The sequence below is a fragment of the Trichoplusia ni genome, chromosome 10 (genome assembly GCF_003590095.1).
Source record: "Trichoplusia ni isolate ovarian cell line Hi5 chromosome 10, tn1, whole genome shotgun sequence".
Taxonomy (NCBI): Eukaryota; Metazoa; Arthropoda; class Insecta; order Lepidoptera; family Noctuidae; genus Trichoplusia; species Trichoplusia ni.
Window position 1 is genome coordinate 2,281,573 of NC_039487.1, and position 16,584 is coordinate 2,298,156.

Below are 16,584 nucleotides of genomic sequence, written 5' to 3' on the forward strand. Positions count from 1 at the left end.
TGAGATTGATAAATACGAGTACAAATACTCAACTTTGCCCCAAAATTAGGTTAATTTTCAAACACAAACATTAAAAAATACAAGACTCGGTTTTATAAATTCTTAAATGATTAAAAAAGTAACATTTACTTTTTTAGTTTCTATCTCCATGTTCATAAGCGGTGTACAAATTTTTAACTGAGTTTGCGTAAAAACATTTTAAGTATCACTACCTCGATAGCTTAAAATTTTAATAATGTAGCTTACATTTTACGACATTCGCTAATCACTCATATTAAGGGCTAAACAAAGCAAGACGCCGACAAAATTTCCGCAACTTTCGTTAAATTTACGACAGGTAAACAACTCTTGTAAAAGGTTTGCACTTTGTTGGAAGTAGGTCGTCATAACACATGACGCCTATAAGGAAAAACGAGTAGTTCCAGTTGAGTGGAACTCCGAAATTCAATTGTAATACCTTCTCGACTTAAAGTAGGACTTACTGTGGAAGCGTGATAGAGCACAATACCATGTAGAGCGGCATCTTTCTTACACAGCTAAACTAAATGCTGTTGTGAGATCTGACAGCAGGCCGTCTGTTTCGCTAATATTAGTTAGCATGCAGGAGTGTTGCCGTCACCGACGACCGACGTGCCATGTGAGCTTAGGAAGTACGCAAACTTACTGCATATGAAAAAAGCATCAGATTAGCTGGAATTATGGAAATGAAATGCTGTAGCTGTTTTGGAATTAAAAAGGGATGATGGTGTTGTGGGATTTTGACTTCCATTTCATGTAGTTTTTTTACTTCCGTTTCAGTTAGAGAAAAAAATAAATGTTACAGAAATTTAGCGTATATTATTAAAACTATTGTAAAAATGTCAAAACTAAAATTCAGGCGCCAAATGTTAAGTCCAAACGTAAAAAGGGTTTCAACTGTCGAGCCATGGTAAGTATTTTTTTAAAACAAAGCACAATATATTTATTATTTACCTCTTATGCATCTAATTTAGTCGTACGACTTTAAAAGTCGTTGGCGTGGATTGGTCCTAAATAAACACCACCAAATGGAAAGTTACAATAGCTCGATCGATGGAACACTATAAAATGTTTACGAGCTCAATGTCGAAACTTCTGTTTATGAGTGATCCTATTGCTTCATAAGTTCGTATTGACTACAGATTGCAATACACAGTCGAGATTGTTTGCAAATTAATCCTGTATGGGTCTTTTTTCTGTAGTAAATAATAAGATTCAGCAAATAAGAAGGGACTTTGTGTTATTTTTGTATATTAACGAGAAATCACTAAATGTATTTTATATTTCACAAGAATTGCATGTGATGTATCTTCTTAATTTAATTCATTGTAGAAGCAGCCCTTTCAATAAAGCTTTAAATTTTAGGGATACCTATATGGGCTTTGCCGGTTCTTTTTCATATGAATGATATTTCAAAATATAATAATAATAATATTCCACAACTTTCACACAACGCCATCTAGTCTCAAACTAAGCAGAGCTTGTATTATGAGTACTAGACAACTGAAAAACATACTTATATATTTCTAAATACATACATAATATAGATAAATTACACCCAGACACAGAACAAATGATCGTGCTCATCACATAAACATTTGTCCTGGGTGGGAATCGAACCCACGACCTCCGGTATACCAGTCAGGGTCACTAACCACTAGACCAACAGGCCCGTCAAATCTTAATTAACGTTCCGAAAAGACCCTGAAAAGGCCAGCTTGAGTACTTTTTGAGTTTTGTTTTATAAAAAGTAATTGTTGGTAACATTTTCTAAATGTAGGTATGTAGAAACTGACACGTAATAACTCTTTGAAATAAGTAGTTATTATGTATTGTATACCTTTCCTACATTCTATGTAATAGCCGTAACAATAAACATAACTGGAAAAAAAACGAATAGACAAAATATTTACATTATAAAATTATTAAAATACACACCAATTTATTAAATACAAACGCGCAATCATCTAAAAAGGTTTCATAAATAAGGCCAATTCACCTGTCAACAAACGCGCTTATATTATAAAAAAAATACAAAAGTTTGCGTAAAAAGTTTTTAAAGGAAATCAGTAAGCGATACCTTTGCTATCGTCGTTCAATAAGAAGTATAAACAAGATAGGCAATCGCCTGAAAAGTGTTTTGACGTTTGCCTCTTAACTTGCGTTTGTTATTATTTTTATAACGCTTCAAATATTTCACAGTAAAATCATTTTGTTTGCGAAACAGTGAGTACCGTTTGTTATGATTAGAATTTCCTTATTGAGTAAATCAACAGGTATTGAATTTATAAATTACAAAACGAAAATGATTAGGTGGGTACGCTAGTAAAATAAATTATAAGAAGCGTCATTTTGCTTGCACCGTTGAATCAGCTGCAGTAATTTACATGAGGTCTTCGATCACAATTTCCTGACAATCATCATTGGCAAAAAGGGGTAAAAATGAAACGATTAAATCAGTCTGTATTCTCAAGCTGAACAACAATAGAATTTAACAGAAATACTAATTTACTAGTTACCATTTTTATACTAATTTTCTCATATAACATAACGGGCTAAGTACAAAGAAACACGAGGCCTACTCCCACGTTCTTATGTCTTATCTTAATGTAATATTATAGCAGGTACAGAAAAAAGAGAGCTTAAGGCTATTTACAGCGCTGTCAAAATAAAAGTTTATAGTTTAAACAAGCTGTTGCCCGCGACTTCGTCTGCGTGGTTAGAAGATATAAGTTATGACTTTTTCTTCGCTCCTATTGGTCGCAGCGTGATGATATATAGCCTAAAACCTCCCACGATTAATGGTATTTTCAACACAAAAATATTTTTTCAATTTGAACCAGTAGTTCCTGAGATTAGTGCGTTCAAACAAACAATCAAACAAACAATTAGTATATACATAGTAATTAGTATATATATAGTACAATTAGTATATAGATGCCAACGATATCTTCGCTACGTTTCATCGATTTTTAATTTCTCGCGCGGAGATTTTAATATTACGATAACTCATTACCTATTAACATTTTTGGCGTAGTGTAAAAGGCAATTTTGTTCTATATTACATGCATAATATATCTAACTTATTTATTTGGATAAGGATTAATACTGTATTGTTAAAAAGAGGTTCGTAAGTAACCAATAATTTTACTGTATTAAGAAAACACATAAAAATGGTTATTGTGGGTTATCCTTGGAAGATAGACATATACCTCCGCGGACTTTTTTGTAGATCTATTAAAGAGGTACAAACTCGCCATACATTGTTTTGTTGTAACTCAAAAGGTTTTGGCAGCGTTCTCGATGAAAGCTCTCGAATGGCTTAATTTTTTCCGACATGTTTAACTAATATCGCTGTAATATCGTCAGTTTACACAAAACCTAAACTTATTATACACTAAAACCTTCCTCAAGAATTGCTCTATCTATCGTTGAAAACCGCATAAAAATCCGTTCAGTACTTTTCTAGTTTATCGCGAACAGACAGACAGACAGACAGACAGACAGACGCGGCGGGGGACTTTGTTTTATAATATGTAAGGATAAGGATAAGGATAAGGATAAGGATAAGGATTGGCCTTTATAGTATTGGCTCTAGGTGCACGCTGCTCTATGGAACCCTGGGCTGATGCCTGCTGGGGCGTCGGGATTGTCTAAAAGGGTTACCGAAGGCCCGGTACACGACCAACTTCAGCTCAACTCAATGCCGAAGGACTGTTTTGATGAGATCCTATCTGAAAGAAAAGATGCACGCTACTGTCACGCTTTCACAACTATAATATTACTTTAAGACGTGGTGATAGACCCTCTAACACACCAAACTCACGTTAGAACTTACAGAAATGAAAACAATACAGTTTCAGTGTTTGGCCGACACATTAGTGTATTAAGGTCAGGCCACGTACCGCTGAGTGAACTTCTTGCGTGAAACCGTTCAATTCAATTTCACAAGAAGCGCTCTACGAGTTAAATGGAAGGAGGTTAAGATCTTTTTACTACTATTAATTTTTATCTTAATATACGTCTTTTTTACTTTTATGAATGAAATGGGAAAATAAAGTTTATGAAGGCTGCTGTTTCTTGCATTGGAAAATAAAACTTTAACTAAATAGGAATGACTCCATACCGTCAAGTGACGTAACTTAGACTTTGTAAGTACAATTATACATCAAAGCGATTCGAAGACGCTCGAGGTTTGTAACTTGTCTACCTACAAGCCTACGGCTTATGAGTTTTTAATAACAATGGAAATAACTTGTCAAGGTCAAGTGCGAGCTTTACTCGCGAGACAGAAGCTTCCGTTCTAATTTCCTACAGAAAACAAATTTGAAAAAGAAAATGTTCTGTCTAGCCATTACGGTTCTCGAGATATAGCCTGGTGACACATGGACAGGCGGACGGTGGTAAATACGGTTACGTTTCTTACCCTTTGGGATGACACCCGAAAAGATAAACACAAATTCCTTAAACGACATTGTAATTTAAAGAAAACCTTGAACGTAAATATTGTTACGTAATAATTGTAAATCATAATTATTATTCATCGGCATAACCTTTGTAGTAATAACGTCCGCCATTATCATTTAGCCGGAAAAAAAAGAAAATTGAAAAACGATCACGGTGTCGGAAAACCATTTTTACTACCTGCCAGGTGGTTCAGGCTATTTAAATAAAGATCTTAGTCGATTAAACGGCACTTTGATAAAGACAGACAGTTTTTAAAAGCAGTATTGTTTCAAGCTATGGTACAACTTTAGTAAGTAAATAAAGAGAAGAATTACTAGCCATCTGAATTAAACTTTTTAATTGGCTTCCAAACTTATGCCATATCGATACATACTCACCAATTTTTTATCCGCACCCAATAAACCCGTGACTTTCAACTTGTTCTTCTTAAATTAAAACGAAAAACATTTTTATAAGCAAAAAGATTTAAAAAAGGAAGGTCGTGTTGTTGGTAAGTGGTCATTAAGGCAGCACTCGTGCTCGCGACAGCACGTTTCCAGCACACGGGTCATCTATTGGCAGCGGTGTCGTCGTAATTAAGCTATTTCTGCAACAGACTATAAACGTTTACTTACTGCATGGAAGAGCAACAAGCTTTTCTTATTGGTAACATATTTGTTGCTTGACGTTATTAATTAATAGTATAACATTTTACAAATTGAAGAACCAACCAATTAAAGGTATCTAAATTTTGGATATTCACGTCGTGGTCACTAAGCTCACTCAATTTTAATTCCCTTCGCTATATTAGACAAAATTTTATATTTTATTTTATCCATGCATGTTTTTTTGGTTGTTTCAGAAGAAAAAACAATACCTAAAGCTATTATTATACCAGGATCTAAAAGTCCGTTCCGGTCCCCTTCTTAAAGAGAGAACGCCTAAGTATTAAGCTGAAGACTTGATAATAAAGGGTCTAAAAAATAGCGATTCTATTTGTAGTAGAAAAATATCCAACAATTATTATGTTTCGCGTTTCATCCTCCAGTATGATCCGCCATATTGCTGCTTGCAATTCTGACACTAAGTGGATTTAATATGGCCGCTAGGACTCGCGTGCGGCACTCGCTGACTACCCACAACGGGCCACTCTGACGACAGTTTATATCAAGCGATGGTGCACGATTGTTAATTAAATATCCAGTAATTGGATACTTTACGAACTTGAGTAAGTTGTTTTTAAAGAGTCTTTTTATGATGATTCAACAACTTTGATAATAGAACTAAATGTGACTATATAGAATTTATTATGGGGCAAGATCGCCATACATGCAAATGAATTTGTATTTTGAACAAGCTTATTAATTTGTTTGCCTTGCATCCATTGCAAAAACTTGTAACTACATCGACCCTAATATTTAAAGCATTTTCGAAATACAAATACTATAACCAAAACCTGTTAATATAACGCTTAGATCATTCTCTAAATCTTAATATCACATAAAATAAAATAAAAATAAAAAATAAAATAAAATAAGTGTGCGCTGTATAGTACAAACAATATCATTTTATTACACCACCTAAGCCAGCCCCTACAAAAAGAAAAGAAAGTAATTTTTAATAAGGCAGATGTTGTTTTATTGCTATTATATTGTCCTAGCAGTTGGCAGACACGCGATGAATATGAAAATGCGTAACGAGACGTGATTTTCGATGAAAGCATAAACTTTATGAGGACCCTGCAAATATCAATAGTGCATCATGAGGGATAATCCACTTTACTAGGCGATCATGCAAATCCTAGTCTACGAAAGATAGAAATAAATTGATCATAAATAATGTCGTTGACCTTCGACTTAAGTTTGAACATAAACAAATAAATCAGCGTACTATACATGTAAATGTTCAGTATCCACCAAAATATAGCATTTGATGCATTTACATAATTTCGATATGAAAATAAGCTTTCGTAATGAAATATAATGTGTGATATCTGAGTAATAAAGTTGCTATTAAATTGTGGAGTGATCTATCAATCAATGCTTGTAGATAAATAAGTGAGCATCAATCGTCTTGCTTGCGTCAGAGATTCTACATCATATTATTACTTCAAACGCAGAAAGGTATCTCGGGATACCTGTATCTGATGCAAGTGAAAATGGAATAAAGGCCATTGTAAAAACGAGCTGATGTGAATGAATGCGAGAACACTCGAACGTTTACTATAGCTTTTAACAAATTAATGGAAAACCTGGAAACCTTGAAGCTTCTTTAACAAACAAGTTGTACTCAAAGTAATGAATGTGTTCACATCTCTCCGAAGTTTACATTTATTTTAAGAAAAAATATAATCATTTAATTTATAACACAGATTGTTTCAAAAATAATAATTTAAACACTTTTCTATTTTGAATTCGAGCTCAAAGTTAAGTTAAGAAACCCTATAAAGTCAAAAAGTAGAAATTCAGTTCAAAATTTTATAATTTACTACGAGCTTTTATTTAAATCCAGTTAATGTTATTACCGTAAACATTTCAGTACTAAGAGCGTAGTTTTAGTTTTTTATTCGATTTGCAATAAGGTAAAACAAAATAGGTTCTATACAAGACCATCACTTAAGTATCATTACAATAAACGTTTCGTTATCTTTAAGGTGCCATTCGTGTTTACGTCTAGACAATGCTGCGATTTTCCAAATCAGACGTCTTTTGCTATCGATGACATACGCTTAATGCTACAGCTGTAAAACGAAATTCGTTTCGTGACGTAATTGCCAGATTTGATCCTTTATATTGTATGAGCGGTTTCAGACAATCGTATTCTTTTTAAAGTCATTTCAGCGTACGAATTCGCGATTTAAGCTTTAATAAAGCATGGCTTTAAATAATTTTGGTGTGTTTGCTTGACTGCCAGTGCTTCGTCAGTCGCTCCCGTCATGGTTTTTGTTTATAAAAACTTGGTTAATAGTCAACTATCGTACAAGGAGCGAGTGCGACAAAAGGAAATCCAATTTGCTCTGCGCGTTTACCTACACGTGGACTCTATTCGGCTCTTCAAATAAGTGACAACATCATATTTAGTATATGGGCTTATCTAGATGTTCTCAAGAACTGATAGTGTTCAGATAATAGGGATTCTCATATTTAAGAGCTTAAATTATAAGCATTATCGCTCTCTCCGGGCGTATACGTTAGTAGGTACAAATCGCTTGTCTGAAACCGCCGTAAAAGTTCGCCAAACTTTAGACAACTTGAAGCCACGCTATCGATCTAGAACAAATATTGTCTAATATCCGACCGAAGCGGACTTTAGTTTGCTTGAATCACTTTTTCTAAGCAAACAGTTTTAATGAGAAGTGTGTTGAAAAACTGTGCAAGATAGCAAACGTATCTTGAGCTCTTTGAAGTGCTGCAATTTATCATGGTCTCAGACTCACTCTATCACTTAGTCCCGCTGTTTTCACAAAGCCTGTTTCAGACGGGTCATTTTAAATTGGGCATGTAATTCATTTGTTTTCGAACATGTAAGTAATGCCTAACCAAAGAGTTTGATCGCAATTTTCACCTCTACAAGTTTTATCTCACGAATACCTCTTAAAATTAGCTTAGCTTAGTTTATGATTTTAGTTTTATACTCATCAATCCACTTGAATACTATTAAATTTACGAGCGTTGTGAAAACAAGTCTTTCATTCTGTAATATAATATTTTATTGAAACGGATCTGAATAACATATAACCTGAATATTTTTATTGATAAGAGCAAATCTTTAAAACTATTTTGAATACAAACAACGGGACAGGTGAAACTAAATAAAGGCTTGAAAAAAGATAATTGGGAGTCCTGTTTGGTGTTATCTTCCTCTAAGTTCTAGATAGCAATAAGATTTTAATAAATGGTTTTTTTTTTAGATCATTTCAAACTAGACACGACTAACAACGTGTCAAAGAGAAGTTAACGAGACAGTATCACAAAAAAAACATCAGTCTAACTATTTCTGAATAATTCAACAAAAATCAAATGTAGACGTGTGATAGCCATTGAAACATATCGCGACGCGTCGGTACAATGCACGAATTATAATAAAAAATTGAAGTTTTTTGCATAACATCGAATCTGTCGAGTTAGACAAGGGAGAGCATTAAAATCCTTTTTATGAGAACCCTCTGCAATATTTCTTTTTAATATCCCGATATCAATTTTAAATTAAACAAACACTGTCTGTAAAACATATTTAAATCTTTTGACTCTTCAATTAACTAACACTAAAAATACACCACTATGCCCAAAATGACTTGACCGATCAACTTTCCATTAATAAATTTTTATAGACTCAAAATACACGATAAAAGGACACTTCAATAAAAGCTTTCAATGCAATAAAATCGACAGCATTTAAAACAATAACTCGCTAATAAAATCAGTTTTAACGATAACTGTGCACTTAACACGCTGTTGTCACAACCCTAACTTGCTTAATAAAGGAGAGCACGACTTCAACCCAAATGTCACAGCATTAAAGTTTACGACGTTGTAAGTAAAACCGTAAAACGTTTGTGAGAAGTATTTACTACACAATCCATTACCGCAAATGAAAGGACATGCTTATAAATCGTCCTTGAAACACTTCAATGTACTTTGAAGGTATTTGTAGAGTCGTGTAAAAATTGTTCTTTCCTATATTTTTTTCTTTATAATCTACCTAAACGTGAAATTTCTAACAGGAATCAAATGTGGAGTCACATAACGAAGTTTTGTAGACGAATTAGATGTTTAAAAAATAAACATGCGGTGCTTATTTAATTTTAATTTTTATAAGGTTTTCATAATTAATAGTATATCAAGTTAAGTGTACCTAACTCTCTACAAATACGGAACTGTGTGTCTTAAAGTAATATTATTATGGTTATGGAAGCGTAACAGGGCAATACACGATGAAAAGTCCGATAGAAAAAATCATCTAGAGGGTACCTTTTATTACCACCTGTAACTACAATATGAAAGCAATAAAGTATTGAGTATTATTTATTTTTAGATTGAAAATGTCGACTCCAGCGTTTTCAGAATAGACATGTAAAAGTGATGATATATCCTACTTGCAGAATAAATAATTTCATTTGAAGTACGTATAAATTACATAAATAGTGATCGCCTATAATTTCACTGCTAATTGAATTTTTTAAAAACCTTTTCATATTTATATAATACTCGACTTGGTATTTTACTACAAAACTCCTTGGTTCAGCGTAACTTTTAATACCAATATCGTATAACTAAGTGGTTCTGTACTCGTGCACGTGCATAGTTTCAATGTAAATGAAAACTCTTTTGCGATGCTCCGGTTTAAGAAAAAAGTGTATTTGAGGTAAAAGTTAAAATGACTATCAGTTTTCTTAATTGTTTATCCCGAGGTTACTTTTACCAGTTTTGGTGCAAGACCATGTATGATAATGATATTTCGTTTCAATAAATCAAATAACTATATAAATAATTTCGACGACAGTAGAAAATGAATTTTTTTTAGAAGCTTCAATAATTATGATCTAAAGGGTTGTGCTAAACTAGAACTTACATTAAAGCTGCACTAAATTAATTAAGCTGACAAAATTTCTCAACAAGAACTACAATGATCGATTTTGTTTACCAGCATCGATTTATGAAAAACAATTGCTAACAAAGCAAACAAAAATTGCCGTCCCTCATTCATGACACGAAGTTATAAATCGTCGCCATTACATAATCCATATTTGTGTAGTACAGTGTAAAGTGTTGCGCTCTGCAGACGATGTCAACGCTCCACTATCATAAATCAATCTAACTTAACCCACAACACAGATTGCGAGATCGCTATCGGCAATGCACTTTCGTTGCTAGGAAATATTTGCACATCTCCGCTGTTCGTTTATCTATGAAATCGATACCAGTCCGCGACAATACCTTTAAATAAATTAACCCAATTCGGTTCTTGTTTCAAGGAGAACAATGACGCTAGCTTAGAATACCTTAGAATAGGGAACTTGAGCCAAAATTGTTTTCTTAGTAAATAAACTATCGATCGGGGATAGTCACTGAATGTAATATGCATGAACGATCGTGTGTATGGTAGCGCTACGCAAACCAGCTTATGTACTGGACGTAGATTAGTAAGATACTGGAGAGTTTAAGGGCGTTTATATACTGACAAAGCCTATGAGTATACTTACTATCTAAAGGCTTTATGTTGTTTACCGCAAAATAGGTATTTTTCATCACACAACTATTTGGTCTCCAAGTATTTCATCTATAGACGAAATGCCTGTATACAAAAAGTACTAATAATATTCATAAGTACACCCAAAATCCATGAGGTGAGAATGGAAAATCATCAGAATCATTCAAGAAAGACAAGATAGTGTGACATTAACTGTGCGTTTACTTCATGTCAAAAATCACAAAGTCACTCCATTCACTCAACACTCTATGTATATACAAGCTTCTTAGACACGTGTACTCGACACAGCATGGCACGATTTAACGTCGAACATTGGCTCAGTTAGCTGTATGTAGAACGATAGCCCGTCGTCCATGCAACAAATACCCCTTATAACTTGGCAATGTCTCAACAACTTTACACTAACATTCGTACGCACTTATTTTCTAGTGCAAAGTTTACTACATATACATCGTGTAGATATTTTTACTCAAGGAGTCCAATTTTAGAAGTCGAGTATGATAAAGGAGTATCTACTGAAAGGAGTTCATTATTTAAGAAGAAAATAATCAAACGAGGTCCCAATCTCATTTACCTACTGCGCCAAAAAACGTTATGTAAAAAGGTACTCATTTGATGGTAGGCACATTGAAGCCATCAAGAGCTGTACTAGGATTCGCGTAAGCGATTTACAGGGTAATCAACCTCATTAACTTAATAAATGCCCTTTCCTGAACAACAGCTCATCAATCACTTCTATTTTTAGTCCCTAACCAGTAATATTTTTAACGAAAATTAATCTGTCGACTCTTGATGATTGCGGAACGAATTTAAAATACCGATGAATTGATGCGCTCGACCTGATTTTGATAAGTGAGTAAGTAGGTGCAACAATGGCGCGGAATATAAATAACATTTAAACCTGACTAGCATTAAAAATCTAGTTGGTACTCGGTTGGTACTCAGTTGCTACTGAGTTTTATTACGCGTTGCATCATGTGTTGCGTTGTACTACGAATCGCATTTACATATTTTTAGCAAGTAGCTGCAGCTATATGGAGAGAAAAAGAAGAAAAACAAATGCAAACTGGTGTTCTATTGTTTACAGAAAAGCATGATTATCATAAAGCCAGTTAACCGGACCATAAGTTCTCTGTAGTTTTAAATAGTGTTTTTTTGTTAAAGGAGGTTGGTTTTCTTAACTAAATTCAAACATAATTCTAACTACTTAATTATAAATTGGACTCATGAACCATATGTTGAAATCCATAGATATCGCGAAGCGAGTTGGTATGGTCACTATGAGAGGAGGATTTGTAGTTTTTTTTTGAAAAATTGTTATATTTTTTTTTCGAATTTGTTTTGATTCATGTAACTCACATATCAATAACACAATACACAGCTTTTATTACAGGATTACTGTATACGTTTTAATATTCCGCTATCATACACTTTACATTTATGATGTTTCATATAGCATGCAATCTCTCAATCAATAAGGAAGAACATTATGATGAAACATCGCATCCTTCAAAGTTTTATTGGATTTAAAACAGCTTAGGAAAATACAACATTGAAGTTGGCACTCTTGTTGACGTGCAAGTACTTATTTTGCTGTTATTTTTATTTCTTTGCTCATCATAATCCATTAAAGAAAGCATGCTCCACGAATTCGACAGAAGAATTAACAATAATAAATATTGTGTGTTAGGTTAGTTTTTATGTGTTAGGATGTTTATATATTATACATATTACCTAATAACGCGGGAGATTGTAAGTATGAGTGGATGTTTGTTTCTCTTTTACGCAAAAACCATTGGACGTATTTGGACGAAATTTAGTACGCGGATAGGTGACCTGGTTAACACCTTTTTCTTTTTAACTGTAGTGGGTGAAGCCACTGGTAACATCTAGCACATTACAATATACAAAGGTCATAGGTACGCAATCTGGTGCAAGATTCATTATGCTCCTGTCATCTAACTTAGCCAATATTCCCAAGTTGGTCAATACTAGCTCTCGAAGTTTATTGAGTATTCACGTTCCCTCGATTTGTATGATCTGTATCACTGATCAATGCCACCGAATACAGAGGCTTTGTTTGTTTATTAACTTTTACGGGAACTGCCCTGCGTAAATACTGGGACAGCAAGCCATAACGTTCGCTTTTATTAATGGCTTCGCCCATGTTCGGCCTTTTGATTGATAATAAACGAGAAATTATGACACTTGAATGCCTCATATAAATAATGTTAGTGAATTTAGTATAAACAAGTAATCTAGACGAACTAATAATGGTATCAATCAGTATCAGTTTCGTATTTCTGATTCATGGCTTTTCATAGGTAAGTTAGATAAATAGCTAGATCCATTAGACTAGCCTAACAGATAATTTTATTACATAAATAATATCATTATAGTTTAGTGCATTAAGCTAATTTTATCATTGTAATATTCTTTCTACTTCAGTATTAGTTATTTACCTATTTTGAGGTATTATTTAAGACATCAGAAATCTAAGGACTTAAAATAAAGTTGAAGAGTTTGTTTGTTTGTTTGAACGCACTAATCTAACGAACTACTGCTGCGACTAGAAAAACTATGTCAATGTTGGATAGCCCAGTAATTTAAGGCATAAAGATATTTCCATCAAGCTATGATTAATAGAAGCAGAGCACTAATTGAACATAAACGGGAAGAAGCTGAGTGCATTTTAAACTATTAATTCGATTTAAAAAATCACAACTTACATCTACATAACCACGCGGATGAAGTCGCACGCCACAGCTAGCAAAGACATAAACCTGACTCTATTGACACAACGACCATCAACAAAGCGGATTACTTTTAGTCCGCGTTTTAACACTTCTATTTTAAACGTAAAACCTTTCGTGATCTGGAATAAATTTCACTTATTCATGAATAAATTGTTTTTACGCATGTCTACTCCGTTCAAATTAGGACAATACTAAATGATTCATGCAAACATTGATTATATCGCATCATTCGGTTTGTTCACGGCGTATTAGCTACTCTCTTCGCCAATTATTGATTCGATCACTTTCACTACATCTAGTTTGAATTAGGAGGAACGAAGGAGGTTTTATCCTTTATGGCTTTATTCCTTAAGAATCGACGAACCGATTGACGGAGTGACTTAGTGTTTGGCCTCCTTAGAATCAAATGGAATATATTTCTTTTCGTGATCGATGGTATTTGGTATAACATTCGTTGTTTCTGTTTCTTGTGTCACGACATTTTTTTATCCAATCAGCCATGTTCATTGGGGCATTTTTACTACATGTAGGTATCTTAGATTTTTGCTCGAGGATGGGAAATAAAACTTACAGAATTAATGTGAAAAATAGGCTTTTTTGTTTGAAATTTCGACGTTTTGAAGTATAGTTTAGGTTTAGGCCACAATTTTCTTAACTTAATTTTGCCCGATAGCTTTAAGTAGCAGAAAACTAGAGATTCCCTTAAACACTAACTTCTAAGGCAGATAGCTCTCCTTTTAAATAATTTACGTGCAGAACCAAGCAGGTACTATTCTCATCGCATATCAACATATCTTGAGCTCCAAAACACAACACGAGAGATTAAATACTCTGCATTATACATGCACATACACAAACAGATTACCGTGCACTCTAATCAGGTTAATACGAGACAGTGTATGTCCATTTGTGAATTAACTGATCGACTGTGATTGCATCATTTAGGTGTTTTATAGCAATGACTCAATTGCGACTCTCTGGACCGAGTCCAAATATTGTTAGTAGGATGAAAATTGTCGTTTTCTCAACATCTGGATAATTTTATAGGAAGTTTTAATACTGCTCTCGTAGTTTTTGAAGTTAACCAACATGAAATTATAATTTGATTTTGGTGGCGCCAGGAGCACCTATTGTAATTTCTCTAACTTAGCCTACAAGTTGTTCTCTTCAATGTTCCTAATTGTAGATTGAGCCTCATTGAAATGTTTTCCGTATGATAATCTAGACGGGCAAAACACAATCGGCCCGATTTCACGATTTTCCAGCGACATGAACTTCTTTCTATTTTATAAGTATTTCATATCATAGGTGTGGGCTATCCCTACTAGGAAAATAGGTGTGATCTTAAAGATATGCAAGCAAGATCGACGGATAAGATACCTTGAGAATTTAAATGCCTGTTAGAATACTTGAAGACCTCAATTGTTGGAAATGGTCGAGTAAGTAACCTGTCTCCACTAATTATGCCCTTATACGGAGGCAATAGAGCGTCAGTCGTTATAAAGTGATTTCTTATTTATATGGTTTATACAAAATGTGCTAGTTTCAATCGAATATCCATAGTAATGAGGTCCGAGTGATATTTTACTTCTTACTTATGTGTAACCTCATCGTATCGATTAGATATTTTATGGTGACCACCAACGTGTTGACATACTTGTGTGGGTTGTATAACATATCTTGGAAAAGCAGATAATTTACATTACCTACGTATAATGCAAAGATAATATAGAAACTTTGCTGTGGTTTTGCATATGCGAGACGACCGAATTGCATAAGTAGGTATATCATTTTGCATATAACTATAATAAGGGACCTAAAAATTTGAAGCTCTTTTTCAAATTAATGCAGAACATTTCATATTATTATGCTAGGTTCGTTCAGCAAAAAAGTTTCTAATCACATAGGTGAACGAACTCCGCTAAATTTGGAAAACCTGTCGCTAAGTCTATTGGCAACCAGAAGTACTTTAATACAGATACATAAAATCACATATATCAGTTCAGATAGACCATTCAACTTCAAGTTTATGCCAAAAAAAGCAACCATTAAGTATCGGTTGACCTAGCCAAGTAACCTAAACGGAACTATCGATTTTGTTTAAATAATCTTACCACAATACACTGAGCGTCACAGTTAGCGTTCTTTATATTCCCCATAAGATTTATTATTTTAATTCTTTTAATATAGACTGTTTCCTTTGTAGTTTTATATATTTTTACTTGCATCCCTAAACTGTAACTGCCTAGGTTGCATTAGGTTCAATATTACGTTTAATAAACAGGTACCAAACTGCAACATTTCATCTTATCTGTAGTGTAGAGTTTTTGTATTAATTTTTTTTCAGATCAGACTCAATCAGATTTTCGGCGTTTTAAATACGAAAACCAAGATTTTTTTAAGCAGACAAAATAATGTGCGTGAGTAAGCTTTCCACCGACCTCCTTCGCAGAGGCCTGGAACCTTGGCACTTCTAGAGGGAGTTAGGATGGCTAGACTGACCGCTCACCACGACCACAAATGGGTGCGTTGGGCCAATTTTGAGCCTAATTGGGCGAACCACCGACTATGGAGTACTACTTCTCTATTCAAGTGTCATTACAAACATTAAACACTCAAACAGAAATGACATTCGTCATCTCAAAAATTTCGAGTGTTTTTCTATTATTGTGACTGTCTAATGACTCTAGTAATGTCACTTAGAGAGGTTGTTATTTAATTTACATATGAATCTGCCTCACGAAAGTTAGAACTGAAAAATACACCTTTATTGTATGTATTTAAGTTGGTATTGAAGACGTTTTTTAATTAACATTAAAAACAATAACGGGTAAAGCGAAGATACTAATGTATTCTGTTTCCATCTCCTACTACCGCATACTATTATCATATAAGTGAAATCTTCAACAGAATATGTTAATTATTACTGTAGTTTATACATGTATGTAAATTTGTTCTTGTTTGGGATCATTTGACTTATAATGTATCCCTTTACTATTATAACTATGGATTGTATACTATAAATCTCAATCTCGATCTCGCAAGTGCCCCCTGCACCGCTGCATCTTAAAGTACCTAATGTATGTTATTATGGGTGTGAAAAAGATATGACGTTTGACACTTTCAGAACCATTATAATACAATAACCGTTTAA